Source organism: Rattus norvegicus, chromosome 5 (assembly GCF_036323735.1).
Source record: "Rattus norvegicus strain BN/NHsdMcwi chromosome 5, GRCr8, whole genome shotgun sequence".
Lineage (NCBI taxonomy): Eukaryota > Metazoa > Chordata > Mammalia > Rodentia > Muridae > Rattus > Rattus norvegicus.
The window spans coordinates 19,934,528-19,951,490 of NC_086023.1; the positions used below are offsets into that span (position 1 = coordinate 19,934,528).

The window sequence follows — 16,963 nt, forward strand, 5'->3', positions numbered from 1 at the left end:
TTGGGTAGCCCTACTCCAGTCAAGCTACTTGCTATACACACAAGTTTCTTAGGCTGGTGTGGCAGCTAGTTTTATGTCACTTTGAAAAAGCTTGTAATCTGAGAGGAGTGAACCACATATGAGAAAATGCCTCCCTAAGATTGATCTGTAGGCAAGCCTATAGGGCATTTTATTAATTAGTGACATATGTGGGAGGGCCCAGACTATTGTGGGCAGTGCCATCCCTGGGCTGGTTTCTTGAGTTTCATAAGAAAGTTAGGCTGAGCAAGCTATAAGAAGCAAACCAGTAAGCAGCATCCCTCTATGACTTCTGTCTCAGCCCTTGTCTCCAGGCTTCTGCCCAGTGTAAGTTCCTGCCCTCATTAATTTTGAAGATGTACTGTTTTATGGAATTGTGGGTGAAATAAATCCTTTACTCTCCAAGTTACTTCTGGCCATGATGTTTCACCATAGTAATAGTCACCTTAAATCACCTGTATCTCTCCTTAGTAGATGCCCACTGTCCTGCTATTTTTAATATTTTGGAGTCTGCAGGGCAACATAGGCTTTACCTTCACAAATTCACATCATGACTTTCTGTAGGACGTCTCTGTAGGAATTTCTACCCTGCCAAATAATTCCTGGCCTCCGGTGATATCTATGGTTCCCTCACTCTCACAATATTCATGCCTTCAAACCAGCATGAGATAGATGATTTTGCCAGATTCTGCTGCCATTTTGAGACATAGTTTAGCTTCTTGGATCACAGCTTAGCACTACATTCTGTGTGTTGGTCCTAAGAAAAAACTTCTCTATGGAACCGGCACAGAGCAGATTTCTCTCTAATGGTGCTTATACCATTAATAACCACATATACTTTCTTAGTGACGGCCTGAACATTCTTTTGTCTTGAAATCTCCTCTATCAAACTAGCCCTTCCTTTTTTAATTGGATGGGTTTTTTTATTTATTTACATTTTCCATGTTACACCCTTTCCAAGTTTTCTGTCCATAACCCCCCTATCCCATCCTCCCCACCCCTTTCTCTGTGAGTATGTTCCCCCACCCACACACCGACCCCTTCCCACCTCCCCGCCCTCACATTTCCCTACACTGAGGGGGTTGGGGGTTGAGCCTTGGCAGTAGTCTATTCTTTTAAACCACAGCTTCATTCAGCTTTTTAGGACATGGTGAAAATAAAAACCATTTTCTTAATCAAAATGTCACACAAGTGGACAGTATATAACTTACTGATAGAATCCTCATTTACCTTCTGAAATATGACCTAGGTTCCTACTGTCTGAACTTTTGCCTTCCAAGCTTCCACTTTGTTAGTTAAGCTCTGCTTCCAGCATTCAATGACTGTTTTAGTCCAAAGTTTCAAATTATTTCATTTCTCTTACAAAACAGTTACAAAGGCTTCAAAGCCATATGGTAGTTTATCACAGCAGCAACCCCACTGCTGGTTCCAATTTCTGTCTTAGTTTTTTCTCTGTTGTGGTAAAACATTGTATAAAGAAGGAACTCAAGAGAAAAGGTTAATTTACAATTCCAGGTTATACTCCATATGTGTGGAAAATTCAAGAGGAGCAAGAACTTGAAGCAGGCAACACCCATAATCAAGAGCAGAGAACAATTAATTAGTACATAAATGCACCCACAAATACTGTAACGAGCTAGAAATTAGTATTGCTCTTTTTCTCAGTTGAACAAATGGTCTCAGAACCTTAAAGAAATCACAGTATTGTAAGTCACAAAATTGTTGTCTTACTCCTTCTTCAATACAAATTTATTATGCACTTAGAAGTAAAGGAAATAAAACTATTTTCCCAGATAGGTAGATTATGTTAAGTAACTTTCAAATTTTCTTTGTGAAGTATGGAAAGCTGCCTTAGTAACCAGCTTAAGAACTGCGAATCTATCCTTCTGACTTCTGCCTGTGCCCAGAGTTGACCCGGGTCCACAGCTCTCTGTACCCAAATACTGTGAGGGAGAGAGCTGGACTCTCAGAAGTGCAGACAATCCTGAGAGCTCAGGAGAGACCACCACTTCTGCTCACATTCCAGGCCCAAGAGGAACCTGCCTAGTGCCCTCTGGACACAGGGACCTAGGAGCAGTCAGGGGCAGGATCCCTCTGGAATCTGCCTGCTCCCAGAGCTAAAAGCCAGTCACCAGGATCACTGACACACAGGTTTACAGGAGGGTCAAGCCACTGTCAGAGACAGCAAGACAAGCTAAACCAGAGACAACCTGATATTGAAAGGCAAGAACAGGAGCCTAAGCAACAGAAACCAAGACTACCTGGCATCATCAGAGCCCAGTTCTATCACCAAGGCAAATACTGGATATCCAAACACACTAGAAAAGCAAGGTTTAGATATAAAATTACGTTTTATGATGATGGTGGGGGAGTTTAAGAAGGACATAAATAACTCCCTTAAAGAAATATAGGACAACACAAGTAAACAAATAGAAGCCCTTAAAGAGGAATCACAAAAATCCATTAAAGAATTATAAGAAAACACAACCAAACTGGTGAAAGAATTGAACAAAACCATGCAGGATTTAAAAATGGAAATAGAAAAAAATAAAGAAAGCACAAAGGGACACAACCATGGAGATAGAAAACCAAAGGAAGAGACAAGGAGCCGTAGATACAAGCATCACCAACAGAATACAAGAGATAGAAGAGAGAAGCTCAGGGGCAGGAGATACCATAGAAAACGTCAACACAACTGTCAAAGATAATGTAAAACACTAAAAGCTCCTAGTCCAAAACATCCGGAAATCCAGGATAGAATGAGTTTTTCAAACCTAAGGATAATAGGTATAGAAAAGAGTGAAGACTCCCAACTTAAAAGGCCAGTAAATATCTTCAACAAAATTGTAGCAGAAAACTTCCCTAACCTAAAGAAAGAGATGCCCATAAACATACAAGAAGCCTACAGAACTCCAAATAGATTGGACCAGAAAAGAAAATCCTCCCATCATATAATAGTCAAAACACCAAATGCACAAAACAAAGAAAGAATATTAAAAGCAGAAAGGGGAAAAGGTCAAGTAACATATAAAGGCAGACCTATCAGAATACACCAGACTTCTCAACAGAGACTATGAAAGCCCAAAGATCCTGGACAGATGTCATACAGACCCTAAGAGAACACAAATGCCAGTCCAGGCTACTATATCAGCAAAACTCTCAATTAACATAGATTGAGAAACCAAGATATTCCATGACAAAACCAAATTTACACAGTATCTTTCTTCAAATCCAGCCCTACAAAGAAAAATAGATGGAAAATCCAACACAAAGAGGGAAATTATACCCTAGAAAAAGCAAGAAAGTCATCTCCTTGCAACAAAACCAAAGGAAGTGAGACATACAAATATAATTCCACCCCTAACAATGAAAATAATAGGAAGCAATAACCACTATTTCTTAATATCTCTTAACATCAATGGACTCAATTCCCCAATAAAAAGACATAGACTAAGAGACTGGATATGTAAAGAGGACCCAGCATTTTGCTGCATACAGGAAACACACCTCAAAGACAAAGACAGACACTACCTGAGAGTAAAAGGCTGGCAAAGAACTTTCCAATCAAATGGTCCAAAGAAACTGGCTGGAGTAGCCATTGTAATATCCAATAAATTCGACTTTCAACCAAAAGTTATTAAAAAAGATAAGGAAGGACACTTTACATTCATCAAAGGAAAAATTCACCAAGATGACCTCTCAATCCTAAATATCTGTGCTCCAAATGCAAGGGCACCTACATTCATAAAAGAAACCTTACTCAAGCACAAAGCACATATTGCATCTCACATAATAATTGTGAGAGATTTCAACACCTCACTCTCACCAATGGACAGATCCTGGAAAGAGAAACTAAACAGAGACACAAAGAAACTAATAGAAGTTATTAACCAAATTGATTTAACTGATATTTATAGGACATTTCATCCTAAACAAAAGAATATAACTTCTTCTCAGCACCTCATGGGACCTTCTCCAAAATTTACCATATAATTGGTCACAAAACAGACCTCAACAGATACAAGAAGATTGAAATAATTGTGTTCATCCTATCAGTTCACCAGGGACTAAGGCTGGTCTTCAATAACAACAAAAAGGACAGAAAGCTCATATACACATGGAAGATGAACAAAGCTCTACTCAATGATAACTTGGTCAAGGAAGAAATAAAGAAAGAAGTTAAAGACTTTTTAGAATTTAATGAAAAAGAAGGCACAACATACCCAAATTTATGGGACACAATGAAAGTAGCACTAAGAGGAAAACTCATAGGAGCTCTAAGTGACTCCAAAGAGAAACTGGAGAGAGCATGGACTAGCAGCTTGACAGCACACCTAAAAGCTCTAGAACAAAAAGAAGCAAATACACTCAAGAAGAGTAGAAGTTAAGAAATAATCAAACTCAGGGTTGGAATCGACCAAGTAGAAACAAAAAGGACTATACAAAGAATCAACAAAAGCAGGAGAGGTTCTTTGAGAAAATCAACAAGATAGATAAATCCTTAGCCAGACTAACCAGAGGGCACAGAAAGTGTATTCAAATTAACAAAACCAGAAATGAAAAGGGAGACATAACAAAAGAATCTGAGGAAATAAAAAAAATCATCAGATCCTACTACAAAAGCTTATATTCAACAAAACTGGAAATTCTGGATAAAATGGATAGTTTTCTAGACAGATACCAGGTAACAAAGTTAAATCAGGACCAAATAAACCATATAAACAGTCCCATAACCCCTAAAGACATAGAAGCAGTTATTATATTAAATGTCTCCCAACCAAAAAAAGCCCAGGACCAAATGTGTTTACTACAGAATTCTATCAGATCTTCATAGAATACCTAATACCAGTACTGTCAAAACTATTCACAAAATAGAAACAGAAGGAACACTACCCAATTCCTTCTATGAAGCCACAATTATACTTATACCTAAACCACACAAAGACCCAAGAAAGAAAGAGAATGTCAGACCAATTTCCTGTATGAATATCAACAGAAAAATAGTCAATAAAATTCTCACATACTGAGTCAAAGAACACATCAAAACGATCATCCATCATGATCAAGTAGGCTTCATCCCAGGGATGCAGGGATAGTTCAATATATGGAAATCCCTCAATGTAATCCACTATATAATCAAACTCAAAGAAAAAAAAAGATTATCTCATTAGATGCTGAGAAAGTATTTGACAAATTCAACACTCCTTCATGTTAAAAGTCTTGGGAAGATCAGGAATCCAAGGCCTATACCTAAACATAGTAAAAGCAATATACAACAAACCAGTATTGAACATCAAACCAAGTTGAGAGAAACTTGAAGCAATCCCAGTAAAATCAGGGATTAAACAGGGTTGCCCACTCTCTCCCTACTTATTCAATATAGTACTCAAAGTCTTAGTCAGAGCAATGGGACAATAAAAGGAGGTCAAAGGATCCAAATTGGAAAGGAAGAAGTCAAAATATCACTATTTGCAGATAACATGATAGTATATTTAAGTGACCCCAAAAGTACCAGCAGAGAACTACTCAGTCTGATAAACAACTTCAGCAAAGTGGCTGGATATAAAATTAACTCAAACGAATCAGTAGCCTTTCTCTACTCAAAGGATAAACAGGCTGAGAAAGAAATTAGTGAAGTGACACACTTCACTAATATAAATACCTTGGGGTTGACTCTAACCAAGCAAATGAAAGATCTCTATGACAAGAATGTCAAACCTCTGAAGAGAGAAATTGAAGAAGATCTCAGAAGATGGAAAGATCTCCCATGGATTGGCAGGGTTATTATAGTAAAAATGGCCATTTTGCCAAAAGCAATCTACAGATTTAATGCAATCTTCATCAAAATTCCAACTCAATTCTTCATAGAGTTAGAAAGAGCAATTTGCAAATTTATTTGGTATAACAAAAAACTCAGGATATCAAAAACTATACTCAATAAAAAAAGAACTTCTGGGGAAATCACTAACCTTGACCTCAAGCAGCATTACAGAGGAGCTTGATCTTTGACAAAGGAGCTAAAACCTCCAGTGGAAAAAAAGCATTTCCAACAAATAGTGCTGGTTCAATTGGAGGTCAGCAAGTGGATTAATGCAAATTGATGCATTCTTTTTGGATTGTACAAAGCTTGAGTCCAAGTGCTTCAAGTACCTCCACGTAAAACCAAGTACACTGAAACGAATAGAAGAAAAAGTAGGGAAAAGCCTCAAACACATGGGCACTGGGGAAAATTTCCTGAACAGAACACCAATGGCTTATGCTCTAAGATCAAGAATCACCAAATGGGATTTCAAAAAATTGCAAAACTCCTGTAAGGCAAAGAACACTGTCATTAGGACAAAATGGCAACCAACAGATTGGGAAAAGATCTTTACCAATCCTACATCTGATAGAGGGCTAATATCTAATACATACAAAGAACTCAAGAAGTTAGACTCTACAGAGTGAAATAACCCTATTGAAAATGGGGTTCAGAGCTAAACAAAGAATTCTCAGCTGAGTAATATCAAATTGCTGAGAAGTACCTAAAGAAATGTTCAACATCCTTAGTCATTAGGGAAATGCAAATCAAAACAACCCTGAGATTGTACCTCACACATGTCAGAATGGGTAAGATCAAAAACTCAGAACACAACAGATGCTGACCAGGATGTAGAGAAAGAACACTTCTCCATTGTTGGTGGGATTGCAAGCTGGTACAATCACTCTGGAAATCAGTCTGGAGATTCCTCAGAAAATTGGACATAGAACTACCAGCTATACCACTCCTGGGCATTTACCCAAAAGATGCTCCAACATATAACAAGGAGACATGCTCCACTCTGTTCATAGCAGCCTTATGTATAATAGCCAGAAGCTGGAAAGAACCCAGATCCTCTTCCACAGTGGAATGGATACAGAAAATGTGGTACATCTACACAATGGAGTACTACTCAGCTATCAAAAGCAATGACTTCATGAAATTCATAGGTAAATGGATGGAATTAGAAAATACCATCCTTAGTGAGGTAACTCAATCACAAGCACACATTTTATGCACTCACCAATAAGTGGATATTAGCCCAAAAGCTCGAATTACCCAAGATACAATCCACAGACCACATGAAGCTCAAGAAGGATGACCAAAGTGCAGGTGCTTCAGTCCTTCTTAAAAGGGGGAAAACACTCATAGGAGGAGATATGGAGACAGAGTATGGAGCAGTGACTGAAGGAATGGCCATTCAGAGCCTGCCTCACCTGGGGATCCAGCATATATAAATTCATCCACCAAACCCAGACAATATTTCTGATGTCAAGAAGTGTATCCTTACAGGAGCCTGATATAGCTGTCTCCTGAGAGTCTCTGCCAGAACCTGACAAATACAAAGGCGACTGCTATCAGCATACCATTGAACTGAGATCAGGGTCCCCATTATAGGCATTAGGGACTGGATTGAAGGAGCTGAAGTGACTTGCAACCCCATAAGATCAACAATACCACCCAACCAGAGTTTCCAGGGACTAAACTAGTACCCAAAGTTTACATATGGATAGACCCATGGTTCCAGCTGCATATGTAGCAGAGGATGGCCTTGTTGGGCACCATTGGGAGGAAAAGCTCTTGGTTCTGCAATGCTGGACCTCCCCCCCACCCCCAGTGTAGGGGAACATCAGCTCAGTGAGGTGGGAAGGGGTGGGTGGTTGGGGAGTGGGAGCACCCTCATAGAAGAACAGGGAGAAGGTATGGGATAGGGGGTTTATGAACGTGAAACAGCTGGAGAGGATAACAATTGAAATGTAAATTAAAAATATCCAAGAAATAAGAACTGCCAATCTAGTTGGCTTAGCCTTTGTTTAGGAAACAGACCCCAGCCATAAAGTGTCCAGATTTCCATTTCCTATTTCAGTAGACACACTGCTGCAAATCAATAGCTTCAGACTGTCTAGTTTAACCTTAGGGAAGTCTTAACCTTCCTTTCAAGAAGAGAAAAGTCAGCATGTGATGATGAGACTAGTCAGAACATTTTTTTTTCTGTGAAGATCTGAGTAGGAACACTTCTGAAAGCTGAGCAGCCAGGAGGCACTAATGATTCATCTTCTAGGAGAGTCTATTCCGCTCTTCTCTAGAAAAGTTTTAGTTAAGAAAAGTTTCAAGTATTTTTTGTGATATGTTTACATGATATGGCTAGTCTTCGTCATTTCACGTTATATGCATTAGATCTAGGAATGAATTCTAAGACTGTCTTAGGGACTTTTGCAGGAAGAAATTGAGGACATCTGGTGCATTAGAATATGATTTTGATTTGATTTGATTTTTTAATTCAGGGTCTTGCTATGCACCAAGGTTTCCCTCAGACTCTTTTTCTTTCAGCCTGAGCCTCCCACGTGGTGAGGCTACTGACATGTGCCATCACACGTGATGGCCTTTCTTACTGAATAAAAGTTTTAGGTGGGTTCAGAGTCTTTGATGCAGCTGTGAAATGTTCTACACTGTGTTTAGGATACTACTGTTTCTTTGTCCTGGTCATGGTTAGGACAGAGGCAAAAACAGTATTACGCCTGCCATGAAACAGTCCTTAATAACTGGGGATATTATTATATATTTTAGTGAACTCTTTAAAGTTGGAAAACAAAATGTTTTTTAGATATTCCAAAGCCATTGTAATAATTCATCCTGTTCAAACAGTGAAAGAAAGTCTTGAGTTCTCATGTACCATTGCAGAGACCAATGTGACTTTGATGAAATTGTACACTTCTTAAGTGAAAATTTCTGTCTAGCCCTCTAGTGTATCTGAGGAAAATTCAAGGAAATTTTGGAACATATTCGGAATCTGAAAATTTAGGTTGAAGAACTTTAAGGGTTGATAACAAGGCATCAGAGCAGATGTTAAATAAAATATCCCAAAGTAAAGACTCTTGGTTCATCTACTCTTAGCCTGGACAACATATAGTAAGAACAAGTCTGTATGGTGGTCCATGACATCAATATTGGTCAGTCTGATGAGCAATTGACATTAAGGTTGACCAGTTTGATTGAGCATGATATCAAGTTTGGCTGAGAATGGATGATGTCAAGATTGAATTCGGGTAGTGCTCCATCTGTTTCAATTTTGTGGAATAGTTTGGATAATATTGGTATGAGATCTTCTATGAAGGTGTGATAGAATTCTGCACTGAACCCATCAGGACCTGGGCTCCTTTTGGTTGGGAGACTTTTAATGACTGCTTCTATTTCTTTAGGAGTTATGGTGTCATTTAAATGGTTTATTTGTTCCTGATTTAACTTTGGTACCTGGTATCTGTCTAGGAAATTATGCATTTCCTCCAGATTTTCAAGTTTTGTTAAATATAGGCTTTTGTAGTAGGATCTGATGATTTTTTGAATTTCCTCTGATTCTGTTGTTATGACTCTGAGGTGTGTTTCATGTAGGCAGCAAAATGCTGGGTCCTCATTGCATATCCAGTTTGTTAATCTGTGTCTTTTTATTGGGGAATTGAGTCCATTGATGTTGAGAGATATTAAGGAATAGTGATTGTTGCTTCCTGTTATATTTGTGTTTGGATGTGAGATTATGTTTGTGTGCTTGTCTTCTCTTTGTTTTGTTGCAAAACGATTAGTTTCTTGCTTTTTCTAGGGTGTATCTGGCCTCCTTGTGTTGGGCTTTACCATTTATTATTCTTTGTCGGGCTGGATTTGTAGAAAGATAATGTGTAAATTTGGTTTTGTCATGGAATATCTTGGTTTCTCCATTTTTGTTAATTGAGAGTTTTGCAGGATACAGTAACCTGGGCTGGTATTTGTGTTCTCTTAGGGTCTGTATAACATCTGTCCAGGATCTTTGGGATTTCATAGTCTCTGGTGAGAAGTAATTGTGTAATTCTGATAGGTCTGTCTTTATATGTTACTTGACATTTTTCCTTTACTGCTTTTAATATTCTTTCTTTGTTTTGTGTATTTGGTGTTTGACTATTATGTGACAGGAGAAGTGTCTTTTCTCCTTTCCTTCTGTTTGCTTGTTTTGTCTAACTTCAATGTGCTAGCTTTTGTTTTATTTTATTATATTATATTGAGTTATAATTTATTATCGTTTCTTAGAAGCCTGTTTATTTTTTTTTATTTAGAAACAGAAATGGAGTGGATATGGGTGGGAGAGGAAGTGGAGAGGAGCTGGGAGGAGGGAAGGGAAGTGAAACTGTAATCATTAATCCTGAAGACTCGGCAGGCCACTCAACAGTCTGTTAATAAACTCCATTTCTGTGTACACACTAGAGTTAGACTTAGTTGCTTCTGGAAAAGAACTCTGTTTTCATCAAGGTTCCAAAAAGTTCTTCTCCTATAACAAGCACAGTGAGATGCTGGCTACATTAGTCCTCTGTTCAACCACTGACCAAGGGCACGGTTTATTTTCTTGTTTATGGATGGATTCCGTAGTGTGCTTTTATATTCATGCTGTGGCCTCAGAGGAATTCCAAGTGTGGCTTATTTTTTTTTTCTGTGCAAAAAGGGAGTAGAGATGACATCACCTCAGCTGATTCCTTTCATCATAAAAATTTCTAAGAAACCTCCCTGTAAATGACAACTGTGTGAATACATTATAACCCTACTTCAGGGTGACTATTTGGTTTTCTAACACCGATGAGGAAGAAATATTGAGAATGTATGTCAGTGCAAGTGATGGACAGTGCTTATCACATCATTAGTTCACTTTCTGTTGTGACAAAATTACTGAGAAAATCAAGTTAGAAGTAGGAAAGGTTTATTTGACTCATGGTTTTAATTAAGGTTACCTGGTGTGGTAGCCTCCAGCCTGAGAGGAGGCTGAACATCATGGTGCATGGAATAGAGTTGGACAAATCACAATGTCTGGGAAGCAATAGAGAGAAGAGGGACGTGGGACCCAGTCTTTCCTTCAAAGGTATGCCCACAATGCTATCACTTCCCTCTGAGGCTGCATCACTGTCTGATAGCACAATATGCTAGTGTCCAAACTTTTAGCCCTTGATTCTTTTGAGGGTGGGTGAGCATTTTAGTATCTCATTTAGAATCCATGGCACTGATGTGGTGGTCTAGCCTGTAATCCAAATAGGAGAGGGAGGGAGGAAGATTGTGAGTTTGAGGTTAATCTGATTTACACTCTAAGATCATATATTAATAAAAAAACCAACAAAATAAAAAAACACAGAAAGGAAGAAAGACTTTTTAGGACTTAGATTAGTGCTTGGTAAATATGTAATTCTGAAAAGTGGTTGTTGATGCACTGATCCTTATTAATGTCTGGAGAGTTTTCAAAATGTATCTTTTCTTTTGCATTTATTCTACAACCAGTATTTTATTACAGACCTCAGTATATTATTAAAGACTTGTTTTTACCCCGTGTCTCTCATCGGTCTTCTCTAACAACTTCTGCTGCTGGTTTGTTAGCCTGTATTCCATTTTTTCTCTTCCTTCTCCTCTCCTCAGTTTTCTTCCCCAATAGTGATAATAGACTACATCCCAGCCTATCATCTGGCTTCCTACACTTAGCATTAACTGTCTTCTTACCTCCCCCTCACCAGCAGTTTAATTGATAATCACTCACAAGCCCAGCTAATCTCAGAGCCATCTGCTTATGTGCTGTTGCTGATTGTGTGTGTGCATGGAAACAAACTCACAAGAACAAGAACAGAGAGCTGCACTATAAAAGGGATAGAGAGTCCAGGCTAGGGTAACCTTAAACACCAATATCAAGAGGTCGAGCTGCTGTTGTGAAAAGGCAGAGCCAATCATTACTTACCATGGACCCCTGCTGGTAGCTACAAGTAGAAATGGGCTTAAACCAGGACCAAGCACAAGGTCTCTTTACACTGACCAGTCCACAGGGTTGATGGTACATGGGCAGCTAAAGCCACCCCCATTCCCAACCATGTCCCAGGGTATTGATTGTGGTTGGTAGACTCAGTTTTTTTGTCTGTGGATAGGAGACAGAATCCCCACTCTGTAGGATCTCATTGTTTGCAGCCAGCCTAGGCAGCAACTGGTATGTCTTACCTTCCTCTATTTTTCTGCCTTTATAGTTGTCCCACTTTCTGTTACAAGTGCATTGCTATGTGCTGAGGAACATTTTTGAAAAGCCATAGAGATAATTATGACACATACTGATTTATTGAATAAAAAATGTTTTAAATCATTTTATACATTAAAACAGTACAAGGATAGATGAAATTATTATGGTGTTATAAAAGAAAGATTAAGAATTAAAATTCAAGCTTTGATCAAAGTTCAATGGATGATTATATAATCATTCCTTTCTTCCATTAGGACATTTCAGTGGAAAGACTTGATAATGTTAAGAAAATATAAGGACACTAGAGGGCACTGTACTTATTCTAGAAGTTGCTCATTGGAAATAACCCATTGTAGGAACAGAGAACCCTGGCATACAGGATTTAAACCACAATTCAGACCTTTTCATTTAAAAAAAAAATCTAAATATCTTTTTTTTTGAGCCAGGTGTGGTGGTGTGTTTGTGGTTTCATACTTAGAAAGTTCAGGCAGGAGGATGCTGGATTTGATTCGTGGCCAAATTGCATACTGAAGTCCATGCTAGCCTAGTATTTAGACTCTGTCTCATAAAACAACAACAACAACAACAACAACAACAACAACAACAAACAAAAACCCAACCAAACAAAAGAAGAAAATGTTTAATATTTAAAAAAGAGTTCTTGGCTGGCGTTTAACAGTAGAGTACTTGTCTAGGATGAGTGTGGCCCTGGGCTGGGGCCAGAACCCTGTGAACGGCCGCACCTTTCAGAACCAAAGCAAGTTGGTTAGTTCTGACTGGAAGCGACCACCATCAGCTTCACACATCTTAAATACAGCTGATTATTATTATTGTGAATTTTATTTTAGATTATGTGTATCTGTGTGTGTCTAGGATGGTATGTACATGTGAGTGTAGAGGCTAGACGAGGGCATTGGATCCCCTGGAGCTGGAGTTACAGGACCAGGACACTGAGAATTGCCAGACTCAGGTGTTGGGAAATGGATCTGACAAGCGCTCTTAACTGCTAAACCATTTCTCAACTGCTTATAATTGAAGTTTAAGTAACCTAGAGTTATAAAATTATACAGCTGAAATGGAAAAACAGAAACAAAAGTAACCTTATAACAGGAAAGGGAAGCACTCTGTGGTAGCATCTGTGAGGCTTGTTACAGAGCTGCTGTTTGGAAAGCACATCTGAACTTCTTTTAAAGGTAGAGACCTTAACGTGGTCTCACATGCTCTTAGCCAAAAGGCTGAGAAGCAAGTCAGTCTAAGTAGGTTCAAGATGTTTTTCTCACTCTTTCAAAGAGCCTTACAATGACTCCTCTCCCTGATTTCAGAATCTCCTTTCTTGAGCAGAAGGATTCTTTAACTGATTCAAAGTAGGAGCATTATTTAGTTATCTGGATAGACTGAGATTTGTAATGTTTCTTTGTAGGAAATTGAAACCTTCTAGCAACTTACTCTTCCCCTGTGGCAGTGTGCAAGGAACAATCAGGGATGATTTTTCTTTTCTAAGGATGCGTCCAATAACTTCTGTGAAATCTCAAGGATTATTTGTTAATTTACAGAGAAGTATAAGCTGAGCCTCTAACGGAGACTGTAGGCAGGAGCTCTGTTGTTCTGTTCTCAGAGATAATTCAGAGCTATGCGAAGGTTGACATGTCCTCAGTTACAGGCATTGAGAGTAGCTACATATTCTTCCTCACACAGGGGAAAATGAAACAGCAACACTTCTGTGTACTGATGCTTACAGGGAATGGCCAGATTAGGCACAGGACATAACAGGTTTTTGCTTGCTTTAGGGTATGCGTAGCAATAATTATTACAAATGGAAAGGAGTATCCTTTAAGTTGATGAAAACAAGCAACTTGGTTTTTTTTTGTGTGTGTGTGTGTGTCATTTTATCATGTGTGTAAAAACTGCCACAATATAGATGCAGAACTGTTCAATGACTGCAATGATCTTGTCCAGGTTTCTCCTTTCTGGATGTATTTATTTGCAAGATATATAAGAGCTTGTATACAGCTGTGTAAAAGGGAGATATGATTCTTTAAAGATACCTCTTCACTGTGAAAATTGAAAGGCTTTGATAATAATCAAGCAACTAGAAATAAAATATAAAGTATGTTCAATATGTAAATATGTGTAATTTTTCTATCAAATATTGATTTAATATTCATACGTCCATAAAATGTGTTTGGATCCAATCTTCTCCACACTCCTTCCTCCCCAATTTCTTCCCTATCACCCTCCCACTTTGCCTTCTTGTTTTATGTCCTCTCTCCTTTCTGAAGGCAAGCATTTTAATGATTAGGTGATCTCCCCAGTCCCTGAACTTTTTAAATGAAAAAATCTAATATTCACAGAGTTCATTTTGTGCTGTCTGTATGTGCATGGCTGTGAGACTTTACTAGTTTCATGTCGACTTGATAAAATCTAGAGTCGTCTGAGATGACTCTCTTCTCCATTTCCTATGTGAGAAAAGCCCTCCATAAGATCAGGCTGTAGGCAAACTTATAGGGCATTCTCTTAACGATTGCTGTGGGAGGGCCCAGTCCATTGTGGGTGGAGCTACCCCGAACTGGTGGTCCTGTGTTCTATAAGAAAGCAGAGGGAGTAAGCCAGGAAGTGGTACTCTAGCAGAAAACTAGCTTTTCCACTCCTAGCAGCCATCAAATGCCAATGACTCCTCAGATTGGGGTGGGATTTAGTTACAGATGATTGCAAGGCACCGAGTGCTGGGAATCAAAACCTCGTTGTCTGTGAGAGACATCTCTGAGTCATCTCTCAAGTCCTCCTCAACTGTTTCTTTCAGAGTCTTTTCCACCTGAATCATTATCCATTCTTTATGTTGTTGTCATGGGCAACATTGTTAGTCATTCTTGAGAGTTTGCTTGCTCTCATGGCACACAGACAAGCCACAGCCAGTGTATGTGTCATCTGTCTGTGAATGTTCTGAGCTTTGTGGTCAAAATGCTCAGAATGTTTCCACCATTTCCACAGCCTGTAGCTTGGCTTGAGTTGTCCTAACTTCCTGCATGGGTTATAAGAATACCATTTTCATTGTTCTGAATTTCATTTGACTTTTAGCAACACAATCTAATCGACTCCTCTTTTCCTTTCAAAAGACTCTTAGCATTTCTTTCAAGGCAGAATATTACTGTTCATTTCAATGTCAACTTGTCAATGGTGAAAATCACCGGAATAGGGAGCTTCAATTGAGAAACTGTCCTGATTGCGTTGATTGACTCTTTTTGAAGAATCACCATGATTGTGGACAGCACTGTTTGGTAGCAGCCTAGGTAAAAAGGGTTACTAGTTTTCTTTGCTGTGGCTAAGTTAATTTGCCCTATTGCTGATTTTTTTTTGTACTGCTATGAGAGCCAGCATTTATAAGCTTTCATTTTGGAGTAGGGAATCAGTGGCTATCCTGGAATCTTTTGGACTTTTAGCATTACATTTAAATTAAAGAAGAACCCATCCTTGAAGACTTAGAAACTACCAATTGTCATTCTCCACCCCAAACCTGTGAGAGACAGCCATTGTGGGATGACTACAACTGCTGAGGGACCCAGGCTCAAGCACCACGTATTCCCAGCTCTCCGGTGTGATTCTGCTGTTATTACTATTGAAATAGAACTTAATAAATCCATAAAGTCACATAAATTGGAAATCAATTCTGTGATTTTGTTCATTTGAAAACCTATTATTTTTCCCCATATGGTTTCAGTGGATACTCTTTCTCCTTCAGCATTTTGGACAACCATTATGCAATTTCTGGAACATTCTTTTGTACCTGACAATTGCTCCCTCTGCTGACCTTAATACTCTCTGTATTCTTGCATTTGCTTAGAGTCTATCCTAGAGTTTGTTTCTGTTAGTTTGTTCTACTTGAATCTATTGAGACTCTTGGATTTTTGGATTTACGTCTTCCATTGGATTTGGGAAACTTTCAATCATTACTTCTTTAAATCTAGCCTCTTCCCCCCCTCTTCTCCTGAAATTTCTATAATGCATATGTTACAATTTGATAGATTCATATTTTCTTACTTTTTTGCTCTTCAACTCAAGGCTTTTCATCACCCCCTTCAAGCTCTGCTCACTCATTTCTCTTACTTATTTCTTGCATATGTAGGTGAAATTCTATTCCAGTTCCTGCATGTTTTAGATCTGGAGTTTCTTTTTAGACTTCCTATTTCTTATTAATATTCTTATTTTGTCTGTAGGTAATTTCACTATTTTTGTCCATATTAGCCTTTATTTTTTATCACCTTTATCTTTATTGTTTTTATAGCATTTGTCTTCTCTGTGTGCCATGTTCTTCTGGTAATTTTTGTTGTTGTTCTTACTTTCATTAAATGATTTTTTTCTTGGTGTATTGTTGTTGCTGTTTGATAGTGTGTGTGTGTGTGTGTGTGTGTGTGTGTGTGTGTGTGTGTTAAGTGGTACACTTGAACTTTATAACATGCTAACTCTAGATATAAAGTTCTCTTTCTGACTCACTGTTCGCTATTCTTTGCCCTTTTATTTTTAGGATATCTCTTTTCCAGACTACAAGAGAAAGCCCAAATTTGGGGTGTTCTCTGAGCCTGAGTCTTTCACTGGTCATACAAGATAACTTTTAGCTTTCCCCGTAAATGTGGTTTCTTTTTACTCTCCTCGTCTTTAAATGCTTGACTTCTTAAAGCGGAAACAGAGCTGAGAAGGAAGAACTCCCAGATACTCAATAAGTCTCTGGGGAGAGTAGAAATTCAAGTGATGGGTCACCTCTGCAGACACTTCTACAATCAGAAGCAGCAATCACCAATCAGGACACAGAATCTTAGTATTTAGAGGATAAGATCTTTACTTTTCAAATTATGACCCATCATAGGGTGCCTGTGTTGGGGTTGAGGACTAGGGACAGAGAGACATTATAGTGCTTAGGTTAAACTAAC

General features: G+C 38.5%; 1 protein-coding gene across 11 annotated transcripts in view; it reads left to right on the top strand.

The window, feature by feature from the left end:
- Positions 1 to 16,963, top strand: part of Rp1 (RP1, axonemal microtubule associated) — a 462,084-nt gene that overhangs the window by 15,800 nt on the left and 429,321 nt on the right. The window lies entirely within an intron of this gene.